This window comes from Pseudopodoces humilis, chromosome 5, assembly GCF_049639895.1.
Source record: "Pseudopodoces humilis isolate 2021_Gansu_Grassland_sample_001 chromosome 5, ASM4963989v1, whole genome shotgun sequence".
NCBI lineage: Eukaryota > Metazoa > Chordata > Aves > Passeriformes > Paridae > Pseudopodoces > Pseudopodoces humilis.
Genome location: NC_142204.1, coordinates 16,583,405 through 16,597,721, shown reverse-complemented (window position 1 = coordinate 16,597,721; position 14,317 = coordinate 16,583,405). Strand labels below are relative to the sequence as shown.

Here is a 14,317-nt window from a genome sequence, read left to right as displayed (position 1 = left end):
GCTCTGTAAGCCTCTCAGAGTGTCTCATTATGTCCCTCACCATCCTCACTGAACTGCCTCTGGCCTCAGGATGACTAGAGGAATGTTTGGCTGCTGGCATGCCTTCCCTTTTGATCATCATGCTGAGTGATATTTCCTCATACATTGTTACGCATCCATATCTGTCAAGAGATATCTGTCTCACATCTTAATGCCTTAAATTCATTTCTCTGAAGCCAGGAGCAGATTGAATAATTAGCTCTGCACGGTGATCTGGATCCATCACTGCTGCTCCTTGTTCCTGCAGAGTACAAGGGCAGTAGTCCTTCAGTGGGCAAGGCTGAGACTGTGCACGGCCAAATGGAAAGGGAAGGAAGCCTTCCTATGGTGAAACACATCCGTATAGCTTCTGACATGCCCAAGTTGTCATGCAAAATCCCATTATCGGCCCACTTATGAGAGACTATTTTTATTTTCAGTGTCCCTTCACTAGGTTAAAAATATAAGAAATATAACTCACATTAGCTCAACTTCTTTCCATGCTTTGTAGATCAGATCAGACAATCCACTCTAGAAAAGGCATTTGGCTTCAAGGTTATTTTAGAGAGTAATGCAATGGCTAAAACAAGAATCAGCAGTGATAAATTTTCAGTCTTGCTGAAGAGTTTTTTTCTTGGGATCTCGTAATTGATATACAGCTTCCTGAAATGAAGCTGTATGTGGCTCCAGCTTCTTTTAAATTTTTATTTTTTTTTATTTTGGGGGGGTGGGTATTTGTTGTCATTTAAAACTGGAAGTAGTTAAGCATGCACTTGCCTTATTGGGATTGTTTGATATAATTTGTGTTTTAGGCATGCATTCAATGCAGCAAGGACATGACTGGAAGATGCTGTCCTAAGTTTCAGGAGGATCCATCTCATCCAGTTGAGTTACCTGGCTGGCCTGTCTAAACTTCATAAAATTTTTTTGTGCTGTGAAAGAGAATACTATTCCAAATCAGTTTGCAGAACAGAGCGTCAAAGAGGAGGATTTGTACTTATACAGCCAAATAATACATCTCCACTTAATCCATGCAAAGACTTCAGTTTCAGGGCTGCCTGAAACACAGTCAGGATGCAATGAGGTAAATTACAATTTTTGGCTTTTCACCACCAGCAGGAACTCTTTTTGGTCAAGATTTATTGTGCAGGTAAATATCAATTTGGATGACAGAAGGAAAAATTACTTAGGCATTCTCTGTAATGTGTTAACTCCTTTGAAAGTACATTGTGATTATTCTATACTGAAGTAAGCCTGCTTGGAGAATTACTTCATTACCTGAAAATTCCTTGAAAAAAATTAATCCATTAAACTTTATCCTCTCTGGGGGTCCCTATTAACAATGTTCACTGTGTGGAAGAATATGTTAAATCCAAAATATTTTCACCACTGGTATTTCAATCAAGTGAGAGACATCCCTCATGGATGCTTAACTGGAGACTTAAAAATCTGCATTTAAATTGATATTCTAAAATATACAACCCAAGAGATTGTGAGTGCCTTTTTCAGTCATACTGTACATGAAGATCATGATGCTCTAGCTTATTTGTCATAACTTACTAGTTATCAGGAAGCCAAATTAAAGATTTTGATAAAAAGAGAAAAATGAGGTTTAAGAAAATATTTTGCACTTATTTTTTCCCAGCATAAGTATCTGCACAAAGTGCAGCAAAATGGTAAACAACTGGTTGTACAGAAATTTAACTGTCAGATATTGGCCACAAACTGCTGCTGTCCTCTGGTATAAACTGGCTTCACTGGGTATTGAGCAAAATGGCACAAGAAAAAGCTCTGTCTCACTGGAAATATTTCCCTGTGTTATCAAAGTGACTTATTTTGAGGCATTAAATGTTATCCCTTGCAATGAGAATGCAGTTATGTATTTGGATCTGCAAAGCAAATCCCATTCCCCAGTGGACTCCCCACTTCCCAGCATTACTCCTGGCCTTAATGAGAGCACACATTTAAGTGGGAAGGAAAAACAATTCTACGCTTCTTCCGGGGCTTTCATTAGTTAGGAGAAAACAATTAAAAACCCAACCAAACAGAAAACCAAACCAAACCAACAAACAAAAAAAACCCCACCATAGCCCCACAGCCTTAATCTTCAAAGAGGTCTGATATCTTCTTCAGCTGGTGGCTTGATCTGGTTTCTATGAAACCCTGATGACTCCACAGCAACATCAGGGCTTCAGTAGTTTGATTATTTGCTGTATATTGGTGCTTCCACCCCACAATACAAAAAAGTGTTTGCATACCTGAGGACTGGAATGTCAGAGAAACTTCCATTATCAAACAGGTGCACCTAGGCAGGAAAGGTAGTATGACCCAAAAGAAGGAAGTTGTGTTATGTCTAGTTAATAAAGTGCATATATTAGAGTTCTTTGAGCAAACAACTGAATTACTCACAACTGTTTGAAGCTCATTCACCTCTTCTGCTTCAAAATTTTAGGACAATGAATTTGTCATTGGCTCTAGGATCCCTAGAAGTTTTTACAATTTTAACTGGGCATTAAAATTTAATTAAAAAAAAAAAAAATTGAAAAACCAAACTGAACTAAAAAAGGCTTTTGCTTCCCTTGTGAGGATCTGGTTGCTTGAGTTCAGTGTTTATTTATCACATCAACAAAGGTACCTGTGAGTGGGTGGTCACAAGAAGAACACCAAAGTGTTTTCTTGTACTGCAGCCTCTTCCTCTGCAGCTAACACTGAATTGCCTTTGCATGTCCTAGGAGAGACTGGTGATGGGAGTCTCACATTTTTATTCCTGACAGGTACAAGTGGCAGGCACACACTATTATTCACTATAATCTGTGCCAGTTTTAATTTTGGACTGCTTTGGCGATCTGCTCTTACTGATCCTAGCAATTAGAATGTTCTTTCAGAGTTTTCTGGGAAGATTTATAGGTAAGGCAAAGGACAAGGTTTACACTGAAGCATATAAAAGTCATATTGTGTGTTTATATTACACAGATGTCAACATGTTCCTGACAATCATATCAACTACAAAAATATTAAAATTAGGTGTTAGATGTTCTAGTAATAATTAGAACAAACTCAAACAAGACACAACAGTGATAAAACCCTCCCTATTGCTTTGAAATAGTTTAATTATAACTAAGTCAAGGACATAAAAGTTCAGCAATCAATCTGAGAAAATGTCATGTTTTTTTTCATAAGGATTGTGAGGAAAAACATTCAAAGGACCTCATGAACATGTATTTTCCTACTTTATCTTAGTGTCACACAATATTTGATATCATATGCTACTTTATTCCTCACCAAATTCTAACCAAAGTTTTATTCCACACATTGCAGGCTAATGCTCCTAGAGTAATGCCCCTTTAACTTGGATTTATTTCATTATTTAGGAATATGCTGTAGAATTCTGTGGTTTGGCTGCCTCAGTTACGCCTTTCACCTCTGCAGAAACAGCACCTGATCATGTCGTAGTGGTGTCAGAGAGCTGTACCAGGCTTGCAGCCATAGTCCTTTTCCTATAAAGAATCACTCTGTTGTACATCAAGATTAACCTCCCCAAAGTAAAAACTATAAAACTATGATGTCCTCTTTTATTAGGCATAAAAAAAACCTCAAAAAACCCCAGAAAACCAAAACCTTTAAAAACCGAACAAAAAAAAATAAAAAAACAAACAAAAAACCAAACCAAACAGACAAAAAAAGCACCACAAACCAGAAAAAACCCAAAAAACGAAACAGTAAAATTATTAAGATACCCAAAGAAGTAAAAACTACATTTTCAGCACCCAGCTTCATTTTCTGGACTCTCACTGTACCTGGGGGTGGGATCCTCACCTAGAGGTGCTGAATTATCTCCTAGAAAACACTTGCTCTCTGCACCTATAAGAGAGCAGCTAGTGCCTTGATGGCACCTAGTGCCCTAATTTAATTTATTTAATAATAATTTAGGTGCTCAAACTGTGACCCTCCCTCTAAATATGCTATGTCTCTCACACAAGTAGTTTGTTGCTAATTTATGAGATAGTGGTGAATGGAATCATGAAAAAAAACCCCAAAAAAACCCCCAAAACCACACCCACACAAAATAGTCTAGAAGTTGGGAAGCTAGGGAAGAAATTTGGTATAAAAGGCTATCTGGAAGAAGGAAAGACTCTTCAGAGCCCAAGCAAAGGGAGAACATCCAGGCAGGTCTGGGTACCTAGGCTGGCTTTAGGGTGTTGTGTAGCTGTCAAGGCACTGCTGCAGGGTGAGGAAATCATCCCCCAGTACTCAAGTTTTGTTCAGCTCCCTTGGAGCACAGCTCTGAGAGCCCCGAGATGTCTGCGCTGCCGGGATGCTCAGTGTGTGCTGCAGACTCCATCTCCCCATTCCAGCAGATTCTGCAGTCCTGCCTGACCTCCTGCTGCTCTGTGCTCCTCGGTGTGTGTGTTAAACCTGTGCTTGTAAGAATTTCTTTGCCTTTGACTCCAGCACTGAGAGATGTGTGATTAATGACTGCCCTCTCTACCGCCTGGAAAATCGTGAAAATGTCTCTGAAATACTTTCTCATGGATTAAGCTGTACATCACTTTGGTTAACCAAAATATTTTAATTCTAAGCCTTTTTCCCCCCACTACTTATTTGCCTAGGTGAAGTTGTCTGAGATTTTTTGTTTGTTTGGGATTTTTTTTTTTAAATTTTATAATAACTTCATCAAAATGAGCATTTTCTTTAGGAAATGAAATATGTTCAAAAAAAGTAATTTTTTCCCTCCTTTTTAAATCAAAACTATCTGTTGAACACCATGCTGATTATCATATGATTTTGTTTCCCGTTATTCTTTTTTCCAGCTAAATGTTCTGGATCAAATTTACGTTACACAATTCTAGCATATTTATTACAATATTACATGTTATAATTCTAGTATATAAAGTCTGTTTTCAAGAGGTTGGGCTGGAAGAAAAAGACAGATTGGATGTGAGACTGAATCAGTCACTGTGCAGTGGTCTGAAAAGAATGTTAACATTAATTTTACTAGCAATATGTGAACTTCAGTCTCCCATAATGATTAAAAAAATCCTCAGATGGCAGAAAGATTATACTAAACTGCAGTGGCAGTGTCTTTTCTGGGCTGTGTTATGAAAATAACAGAAATTCTTCCCCTGTTCTTCCAAAAAGTAAAACAAAAAGAGGAAAAAATTATTCTTTCCAATATGTACAGGAGACATAACAAATCCAGGGCATGAGAATAGTTTTGACATACTGTATGGCAATTTAATATAGCTTAGCTAAGCAGAACTACAAATCCTTTTGATGTTTAAATATATGTTATTTGCAAAGGAACAATTTCACAGATTTTGCCAGTATTACTAGCTCTTTATAGATTATATTGCAGCAGAAAATAAAAAAGCAAAAGTCAAAGATAGGGAGCTTTTGAAATGGGTCATTTAGTATAGGAATTGAATGCACTGGTGGTTAACATGTGAAGACACCCCTATATTAGAGAAGAGATCAAGGCTGTCATGTGTTTCTTTTAGTTTAAAGGCAATGGAAGTGGAAATCCAGTTTAGTAATCTCAGAAATGTATCCAAAACTAAGCAACCAAGAGATGGGAGACTTCAGAAAGAAAAGGCAGCCTGTGTATATATGACATAATGTTTTGTAAGGACAATAAATGAATAGTTCAACAGAAAGAGAAAGGTTGTAAAAATCTTTTTAGTGTGGTAAAAACCAATTCTCTACAGATGAAACTGCAAAGGTAGACTCTTTTATTACATTTATAAATGAGGAAGTTCAATTACCTAAAGTGCATCTCATCAGCAAGATTTTCCAAAGCATTAATGTTGGTCTGACAGTCCCACTGATGTCATTGGCCTATCTATACTGATTTCAATACAGAAACTTTAAAGGCACTGGTGAAAACTTTTAACAAACTTAATCCTCTTTGATTTGTTATATGGCACGATCCCTGGGGAAGGGAGTGTGGCACATTGATGGCTTTGGTTTGACAGGGGGACTAGATAATTTTAAGCAATGCCCATTTCATGTGCACTCTTGAAATTTCAGTTTGGCTCCTTTGGCTGCAGCTAAAGAATAATTATATGATTTTTTTTGTATAATTCCTCAAAAGAGAAGCTTTTCCAGTACTTATAGTTTGTTTTCATTCTTTTCCATAATGTAGGTCTTCATATACTATGATACTTCGTATACTGTGAATAAAGTGCTTAAATATCATTTCTGTGAATATTAAAAGTCAAAGAAAATAGATTTCGGGCCACCAGGCTACTCCAGACAGGGGATGAAAAGGTCTCTGCTCCTGAGACCATCTGCAAGGTAATCAGTGATTGAACAGAGAGAATGACGATCCTGTAGGCATTAGGCTACAAGCCAGGATTTTGAGACCTTCCAAATCTCTTTTTGGGCCTTTAAAAAGTAACTATAGAACTTTGAAGATGGTTTCCTGTCCTTGTGGCTCACAGCTGTGCAGCTGTGGCTTACTCACTTCACTGACCCATGCCACTGATTCTCTCTGTCTTGACTGATGACTTGGAGGTGACGTTCAGCCACCTCCTCTGATTAATTCCCTGCAGCAAACACACTCCATTCAAATTACTGCGTAGCTGAGAAGAAGAAACATGTAACGATTTTATACCAGAAATCAGAGGCTGGAAAATTGCTTTGGAAGGCTGAGAATGCTTTCCTGGAATCTCTGTTTGCAGCAAATATTATTCACACATAGTGACTTTGGGACCTGAGAAGGCTGGGAATGTAACTCACAAACTGGACCCAATTTTATTTTTATGGTTTTGAATGGCTCGTTTTTGCACCAGTCACTGATTAACACTTTAAAGCCAGAGTGATGACATCCTCAGACTCCCTGAGCCTGTGAAACTTGTAAAACTTTGTCAGTTTAAAGACAGGATTTCTTAAACAAATTGTATTTAACTCCAGCAGCAGACACTTTTGTATCAGCACATTGAAAAAACACTGAAGAATAGAAGATGTCCTGTAACTTGTCTCACCCTGTGCTGATAATCCATCAGATCTAACAGGCTGAGCAGTCATGGACTGTGTCAGTGCTCGGGTAGGCACCTCCAAGAAGTGCACATTATCAATTCAGCTCCTTTTTCAGGATCAATGAATCCAGTGTGTGGGACCTGGGAGTGCAGGGAATTAGGGTTTTGAGTAGCACATCAGTAACTTGTCCCGTTCCTCTGTGGCCAGGAGAGTAATTTATGGTGCCTTCATAAATGCTACTTTATAAAAATTCTCAAAGACATAGACTAATGAATAAATTTAGCACTTTCATCCTCAAAGTATATGATTTCTCCGAACTTTCAAAGCCATGCACTTTTTAATTTTAGTTTTTTTGGGGTTTTTTTTAACCTCTCTTCTTTCCCTCACCCATTATTTCACATCACATAATGTATAATCCTAAGTAGTCCTTGCAGTCTCTCACATTCTTTCAGATCCGTGCACTCCCCCACATCTTGGTATGCTTCCACCACCTCATGTTTATTTAGTTAAATAAAACAAAGGAAAACTGTCTTTCTCACAGGAAAATGGCCAATTTGGGCAGACAACTTGGACAAAGAAGAAATCTGCGTGAATGAGTATGGAAAAGCCCTGCAGTGTCATGAGAAGGTCAGGCCAGGGAGAAAGGAGCAATCTATGCCCAAGGACTGGCATCAGCAGGACAGATTATCCATTTCCAATTTAGATATTTCTGTACTGAAAGTGTTGATAGTTGGTCATGTGGATATTCCCAACATCTTCATCTGGACTGTCAGTAAAAGATATCATCACTTATGTAAGGAAGGACATCTTAAGACAGGCTCTGAGGCTGTGCATCTCTCCAGCTCCAGTGTTAGCTGCCCTTGTGGTATTGTTGTATTGCATTACATTAAAAAAAAATAATAAAAAAAAATAAAATAAAATTCTGTTTGGTACAGAATTTAAATTTGTGTCTTGCTGGGAATTGGGCTGCCTGCAAAATCCCTTTTCATTCCCTGCCCCAAGATTATTTAGTGATGTTGATGTGCTTTATTGAATAGCAGCTTTGTTCCAAAGGCTTCACTTTGGAAGAGTATGAAATGATCTCTCCTATTCATTTGTAAAACAGTTTGTGATGAGAGTTATTGTATGTGCTTAGTCTTATTGTTGGTTTTTAAATCTGAATACCAATTGTCTACAAAGGCTGTACATTTTGTTGGTTTCTAGCCTGCTTGCCCACATACCTTTCATTCCTCCCAATTGTTTTTGAAGCTGTTGCATTCTTTTTATAATTCAGGAAGCTGAAAGATCTCGGATTCCCAGTATCCTCGTGATAGCAGGTTGAGGGGACAGCTACAAGCAGTAATAATGTAGTAGTAGTAATAAGTAGAAAGGCAGGAACTCTGCCCCTTGCCCACTCACTGGGGCATCTTTGGCTTGCCAAGCCTTAAACACAGAGTTCCCAGTCAGGAGAGGACTAGTAGAGGCTATAAAAGTGGAACATGGGAGTGCTGCAAAAGACGTGGGGGCTGACTGCATGTATTTGTGTTTTTATCTGTCCCACTGCTCATGAAATGCTGCCTATCCACATTTAGTGTTTGAATGCATTCCAGTTGGTGCTCAGTAAGTTTATAGCTTTTTGTGTCTGGATGTGTAGAAAATGTGGCATTTGGAGTTCTAGTTAAAAGAGAGAAAAGAGGGATATAAGTAGATTAAGAGGCCACAGGAAGACTGTTGTGATTTATCTGTGGGGCCAATCTGCTGCTGAAACTTGAAGAAACTCTGCTGTCTATGGCACCATTGTGGTGACAGAAAAGCAAACAGTGGAAAGTGCATAGTTGTGGGGCAGGGAGACAAGTGGCCATACTCTTTAGCTAGCCATCATTGCAGAGCAGCCTTATAAATCTAACAAGGAAAAACCCTTCTTTTTATGTAGGGCCCTTCTGAAATTCATGAAGAATACAGATTTTATCACACAAGTGTAGTTTGTGTTAAATGTGCCCCAATGATTATACTTGGCAGGCTTTGGCACGTTTTTTTACTATTTGTTTATCTTTGCTGCTGTATTCGTCAGCTCCATCTTGGAATGTGTGCCCCATATTAGCAAGCAAATGAAATACTTGCTCTAGTCAAGTGTAAACAAATTATTCCTTCCTGACTGTGAAAGCTGTGAAGAAACCTGGAATGTAGTATGTAATTAAAGATACATGTTTTAGATAAACACAGTGGCTCAGTGTTTTTACTGTGTTCGTCATCTCAAATGTGCCATCTGTGGATGATGAGTGAAGGAGCTATATATAGAAGTGGGCTCACTGTGTACAGACTTCCTTAATTTTATGGGACTCCAAACGTATTGACATTTCCTGGTGGCTTAAAAGAGGCAGTAAATTACAGTCCTGCTTTTGCTGGTGTGTGCCCTGTTAACCAATGCCTTAGGAAAAGTGTGATTTTCTTTTTTAACTTATTGCAGGTTAAGGGAAAGAATAAAGGAATAAAATACCCAGATTTCTCAGAGCCTGTGAGCAAAGCCAGAGCAGGAAATTCACATTGTGAAGAGCTGTATAAAAGTTGTCTGTGCATTTACTGTTCTTTTTTGTTTTTGCTTTCCAGAAATATTTCTTCATAATAAGTGTGAATTTTAAGCATAAAAGGTCTTGCCTGTACAGAATGAGAACTCAAGCAGAATTGAATAGGTATTACTCCATAAACCTGAAACTACAAATTAAACTCAAGTCTTTGGGACACAGAAAGGAAAAAAAAAATGTACTTCTGATCTTAGTACAGGTTAACATGCTGAGGAGTCACAACAAAGTGCAAGGAGAAAAGTGGGGATAAAGACCCCTTTGCAGAAATTCTTAAGTCTGGCATTGAAATATTAATGACATTCCACCAAGTAAAATGAAGCTTGAGAACCAATCACAAACAAAACAAAACAAAAGTCTGAATTCAGACCGAATAATGCTTCCTATTCAATAGGCAGTATTTGTTCACTTTAATACATTGAATGGGTTAATTGACTGGGGCTATTTGTGATAGGTTATGAGGGGAGTGTTTTTCAGATGGCCTGAAATAACTGCCTTTAATGCACATTGAGGTGTTTAGCATGTCTTTTTATATCATTCAAGATTTTTGTGTAGATGCCTATATGGCAATCTTTGTCCTGATCATGTGTCCTGGGTTGTGGAATCAACAGCTAAGTGGTCAAGAACAAAAAATAATGCCCTCTCACACAAACTAAAGCATGAAATAAGATAAGTGCTGCTTGCACAGGGTTTTTTGTCCTTTGTGAATTAGTGGGAAGAGGAGGGGAACTGAGCACCTATGGATGCAACAGTGGCTTAGTGTCACCCTGAGAATTAAACCTTCTGATCTTGTTTTCATAGTTTCTAAACACTTTCCCAGGAAAGTAACTATAAACATAGATGTTTATACATTCAATTAAAGAAATGTCTTTTGATGGATGTTTCTCACAACCAGTGTGGTTGGGAAGGTGGTGACCTGACTATCCAATCCCTGGTCGTGGTCGAGAATCTGTAAACACTGAAACCACAAAATAAATCGTTCTCTTTTTTCTATCACACATTGAGCTGTGTCTGTGTGAATCATTTCATGTCCAACAGCGACAGCTTAGCACAGCTCTGGGACTGGCCATTCCATGTCCTGGCATTGTGAAACAACCAGGAGATTATCTCAGGAACTGTTTGAGAAGACAGGTATAAACCAGCAGGATGACTCTGTGTATTAGTGGCAAGGTGCCACGTATGTCTGACTTTTGAGAATATTAGTTCAGTTTTGAACACTGTTATTAGTTTAAAAATAGTCACTTGTCTAGGGAGGATACAATTTCCTTAATATTTCTTTAAGTTGTCTAGTATTTGCTACAGTCTTAAGTTTTAGCAAGTGTATTTGCTATTTCCTATGGCAATGGATTTTTTCCTTTCTGTTTAGCTTCTAAATTTCTGGTGCAAGTAAAATTCCTGCTGGATTCATTGAAGAGCAAAGAAACCAGCTGGCTGACTCAAAGACTCACAATAAAAAAACTGGAGAGACTAATAATGGGAGACACTGGACCATTTATCTACATATTTTATACCTGTATTGAAGACAGCAATTAATTTCCAAAAATAGGACCCATCAGTGAGAAGTTAATGTTTGACATCACTCTTGCCTGTGCAGTTAGATATTTTGGGTTTGGATACAGTTTTCTGTCATGCATGTTCTTGTTAAAAAGCCCCAAGTCCTGTCTGCTTTTATGAATTACCTACTCCTCCTTGTGGCTCTTTTACCAGTTCTTTAGTTCACAGAGATATCCCTTTGAAGGAGACCTATCAAAATAAATGTCCACAGTTAAGTCCAGTCAGAAGTTTCATTTTTTAATTAATATTAATAATTGTGAATACTGATTTTTTTTCTCTCCTGTTTTTATTGATGGTGTTGTTTTGATTCTAAATTCAAGGCAATGACTTAATACCTATCTAGGAAAGACAGACTATGAGCTCAGCTGAACTCAGAGAGGTCAGAGTTAGGTGGGACCACATCCAGCCTGATGCTGTATCTAAGATCTCAGATTACCTTGATACACCTCTGGTGGTATCCAGGATTGGGGCCTTTGCATGGAAATAAAAGTAAGGCAATAAGTAATAATAGATTTATTAGTTTAAATTCAGCTACAGCTTAGTGCTATTAAAAATTTATACTTCTTGCTATTTTTAAAGCCCTGTACTTAATAACTCGTAAAAATTTTTTTTAAAAAAAGTTGACTGAAAAATCTATGAAAATAATATTGTCATGCTAAAGGAATTAAAGTTGTCATTTAAGGGCCAATATGACTGAATATAAAATTTTGAATTATAGCCAAGATATGTTTTTGTTAACGCATCAGTGCCACCTGTCTGACTTTGGTCTTGATCTTCCAATTTCCTCCTGTTTCACAGACACATTCCAACACCTCTTAAGCACTGTAGGGTCAGATGTTTTAGGAGCAGGCTGTGCTGGATTTTCAAAGAAACAGAGCTGTAATTTCCTGCACTGAGTTTTTCACTCATAGTACCTGTTTTTCAGGTTTCATAATAGAAAAGAGTTAAAACACTTCATTTTGTCTCTCCTGTCCTTAGCCAAAACAGCAGGTCACTGTCTCCACTGGCTGGATCTCTCTGCCAGGGATGACTGACACCAGGAATTGCTGGGGTTTCCACATCTCTGGTTGCACAGTCTGTCCCGAGGGCTTACAAATGCAAACTATGCAGGTTGACCAGGGATTCAGTTCTCTACCCTTTAGGCTGCCACCTGTTTTCAGAAAATAACCACATCCTTTCCAGGACTTCTAGGAAATAAATGTTACAAACACAACACTTATTTACACGACCTGCTTACCAGCACTGTGTAGAAAGTGCAGAAACTGTGCAGAAACAAACCCAAAGTGTGACCTTCTCTGCCACAGAAGAGGAGGATTCCTGCATGCAGGGACAGAAGCCACTTCTGGGCAGCCAGTTGCCTGCTGTGGCTCATGTGACAGCTTTCCAGTTGGCAGCTTCTATGAGGAGATTCTTCTGATGGATAAAATAACAGATTTAGACTAATATGGGCTCTTGTAGAGATTTCCTCCCTGTCACCATCTCTTGTGCAATATAACTTTGTCCCCATTTTGCAGATGGAGGGGACAAAAAGATTTCTGATTTTTTGCCTTTTCCAGGGAGCTTTAGCAAGTGCTGTTCCTACAGCAGTGGCAATGGCAGCTGCTCTGTATTTCTGTGTGATTCAGTGATACAAAGGCCTTTTGATAATCTGTATTTCAGCAAACTGACTGCAACACACTGATTTAAATTGGGGGAAGAATGGGCTGAGATGCTCAGTGATAACAGTTCAATTAGTTCCTGTGCTGGCATCAGAGACTGTTAATTTTCTGCCATGGCCTCAGTGATGTGTGCAGCAGCAAGCAAGCTTATCTCAGGTATGGAGGAGCAAGAAACTTCTACAAGAAGAGAAGGTAGAAAGGATGTTGGGTGGAAATTGCTTGGTGTGTAGCTTCACCTAGCACCTACCTTCCCCTTATTCCTAACCTTCATCTGAAGAATTCCTCCATCATCTTTGGGCTCTCAAGAACCCTTTCTGTCCTGGCTTTCCTGTCATCCTCTGTTCTGGAGACTCCTCAACTGATCAGTTTGAATTTCTACACCAAATAGCTGAGTTTCTGGTAAGTAATGTGAGGAAGTCATGTTGTGGGGTTTCCCAAATTCAGCTGGTTTGGAACTGGGAGATCACAGTGGCAAAAGAAACAGACCTGTAAATAATAGTGCAAGATATACCCCTAGGCTTAGGTGCTGCAACAATGAGAGTGAGTACAGACACCTGGCTTTCCCTCCTCAGCAAGAGGGAATTGGTTTGCTGAACATTTGGAATAAAGGATTTAATTATAACAAGGTAACTAAAAGCCTGACTCAGCCCAGGAGCAATACATCTGAGCAATTTATTCAGTACTTCTAAAACATTGATGCCATGATATGTATAAAATACAAGTTTATGATTTTTATTTTTATTTTTTTTCCCCTGAATCGTCATCTTTCACTGCAGTTGCAGAGACAGCAGCAGGTATCAATCAATGCATTATGATTCTAGCCCTGTTCTAATATTTCTAAAATGAAAGGTGTGTGTTTCACTCATGGCTACATGGCAGCTCTGAGTCACAGGTACGTGGAAGTCCCCCAGGACATCCCCCAGATGTTCCTGACAGGTCACCCACAGCCAGCTCCAGCAGCGTTTCAGCCACATGGAAAGTCAGGAACTTTGGCCTTGAGCCTGTTCTTAATATACAATGTTGTTGTTCTGCTCACCAAAATTAAAGAGTTATGAGGAGAGGGAAAAACAAAGTGCCAAAACCAATAGTCTAGGTTTTAATTTTAGTAATTGGAATTGACTGTGAAACACAGGGTGGGAGTTTCCTTTTCCTTTTTGCATAATGTTCGTACAGACACCTTTTTCATAATGTCTCTCTCCTCAACAGCTGAAAAATGTTGAAAAAATTCAAAGGAAAGAATTTGCCCTATTTTTTCTAATGTGAAAATAAACCAAAATTCTTTGTCATATTGTTATGCTGCCAGACATACAAATGCCTGGAGGGTACACAGATATTAGGATCAAGGTTGGAGACGCACGACAAGCTTAGCTGATCAATGATCCTTTTGCCTTCACTGATTCTTGTTTGAATGTCCTTTCATTTAAAAGTCCCTTGAGATGAAAAAGATAAATAAATTTCCATCCAATAAAGCTGACATCAAGTTTTAATATTATGAATATTATTTCCAGATAAGCATAAAGTTTATTTTTCATTTTGTGCTTAGTGAAAAGA

General features: G+C 38.5%; 1 long non-coding RNA gene across 1 annotated transcript in view; it reads left to right on the top strand.

The window, feature by feature from the left end:
- LOC106628410 (uncharacterized) overlaps positions 1-7,808 on the top strand; it is a 39,747-nt gene extending 31,939 nt beyond the window's left edge. Inside the window, exon 4 of the long non-coding RNA XR_001331797.2 lies at positions 7,538-7,808. This is a non-coding gene — a long non-coding RNA (uncharacterized LOC106628410). The remainder of the gene's footprint in view (positions 1-7,537) is intronic.
- Positions 7,809-14,317: the final 6,509 nt, after the last annotated feature.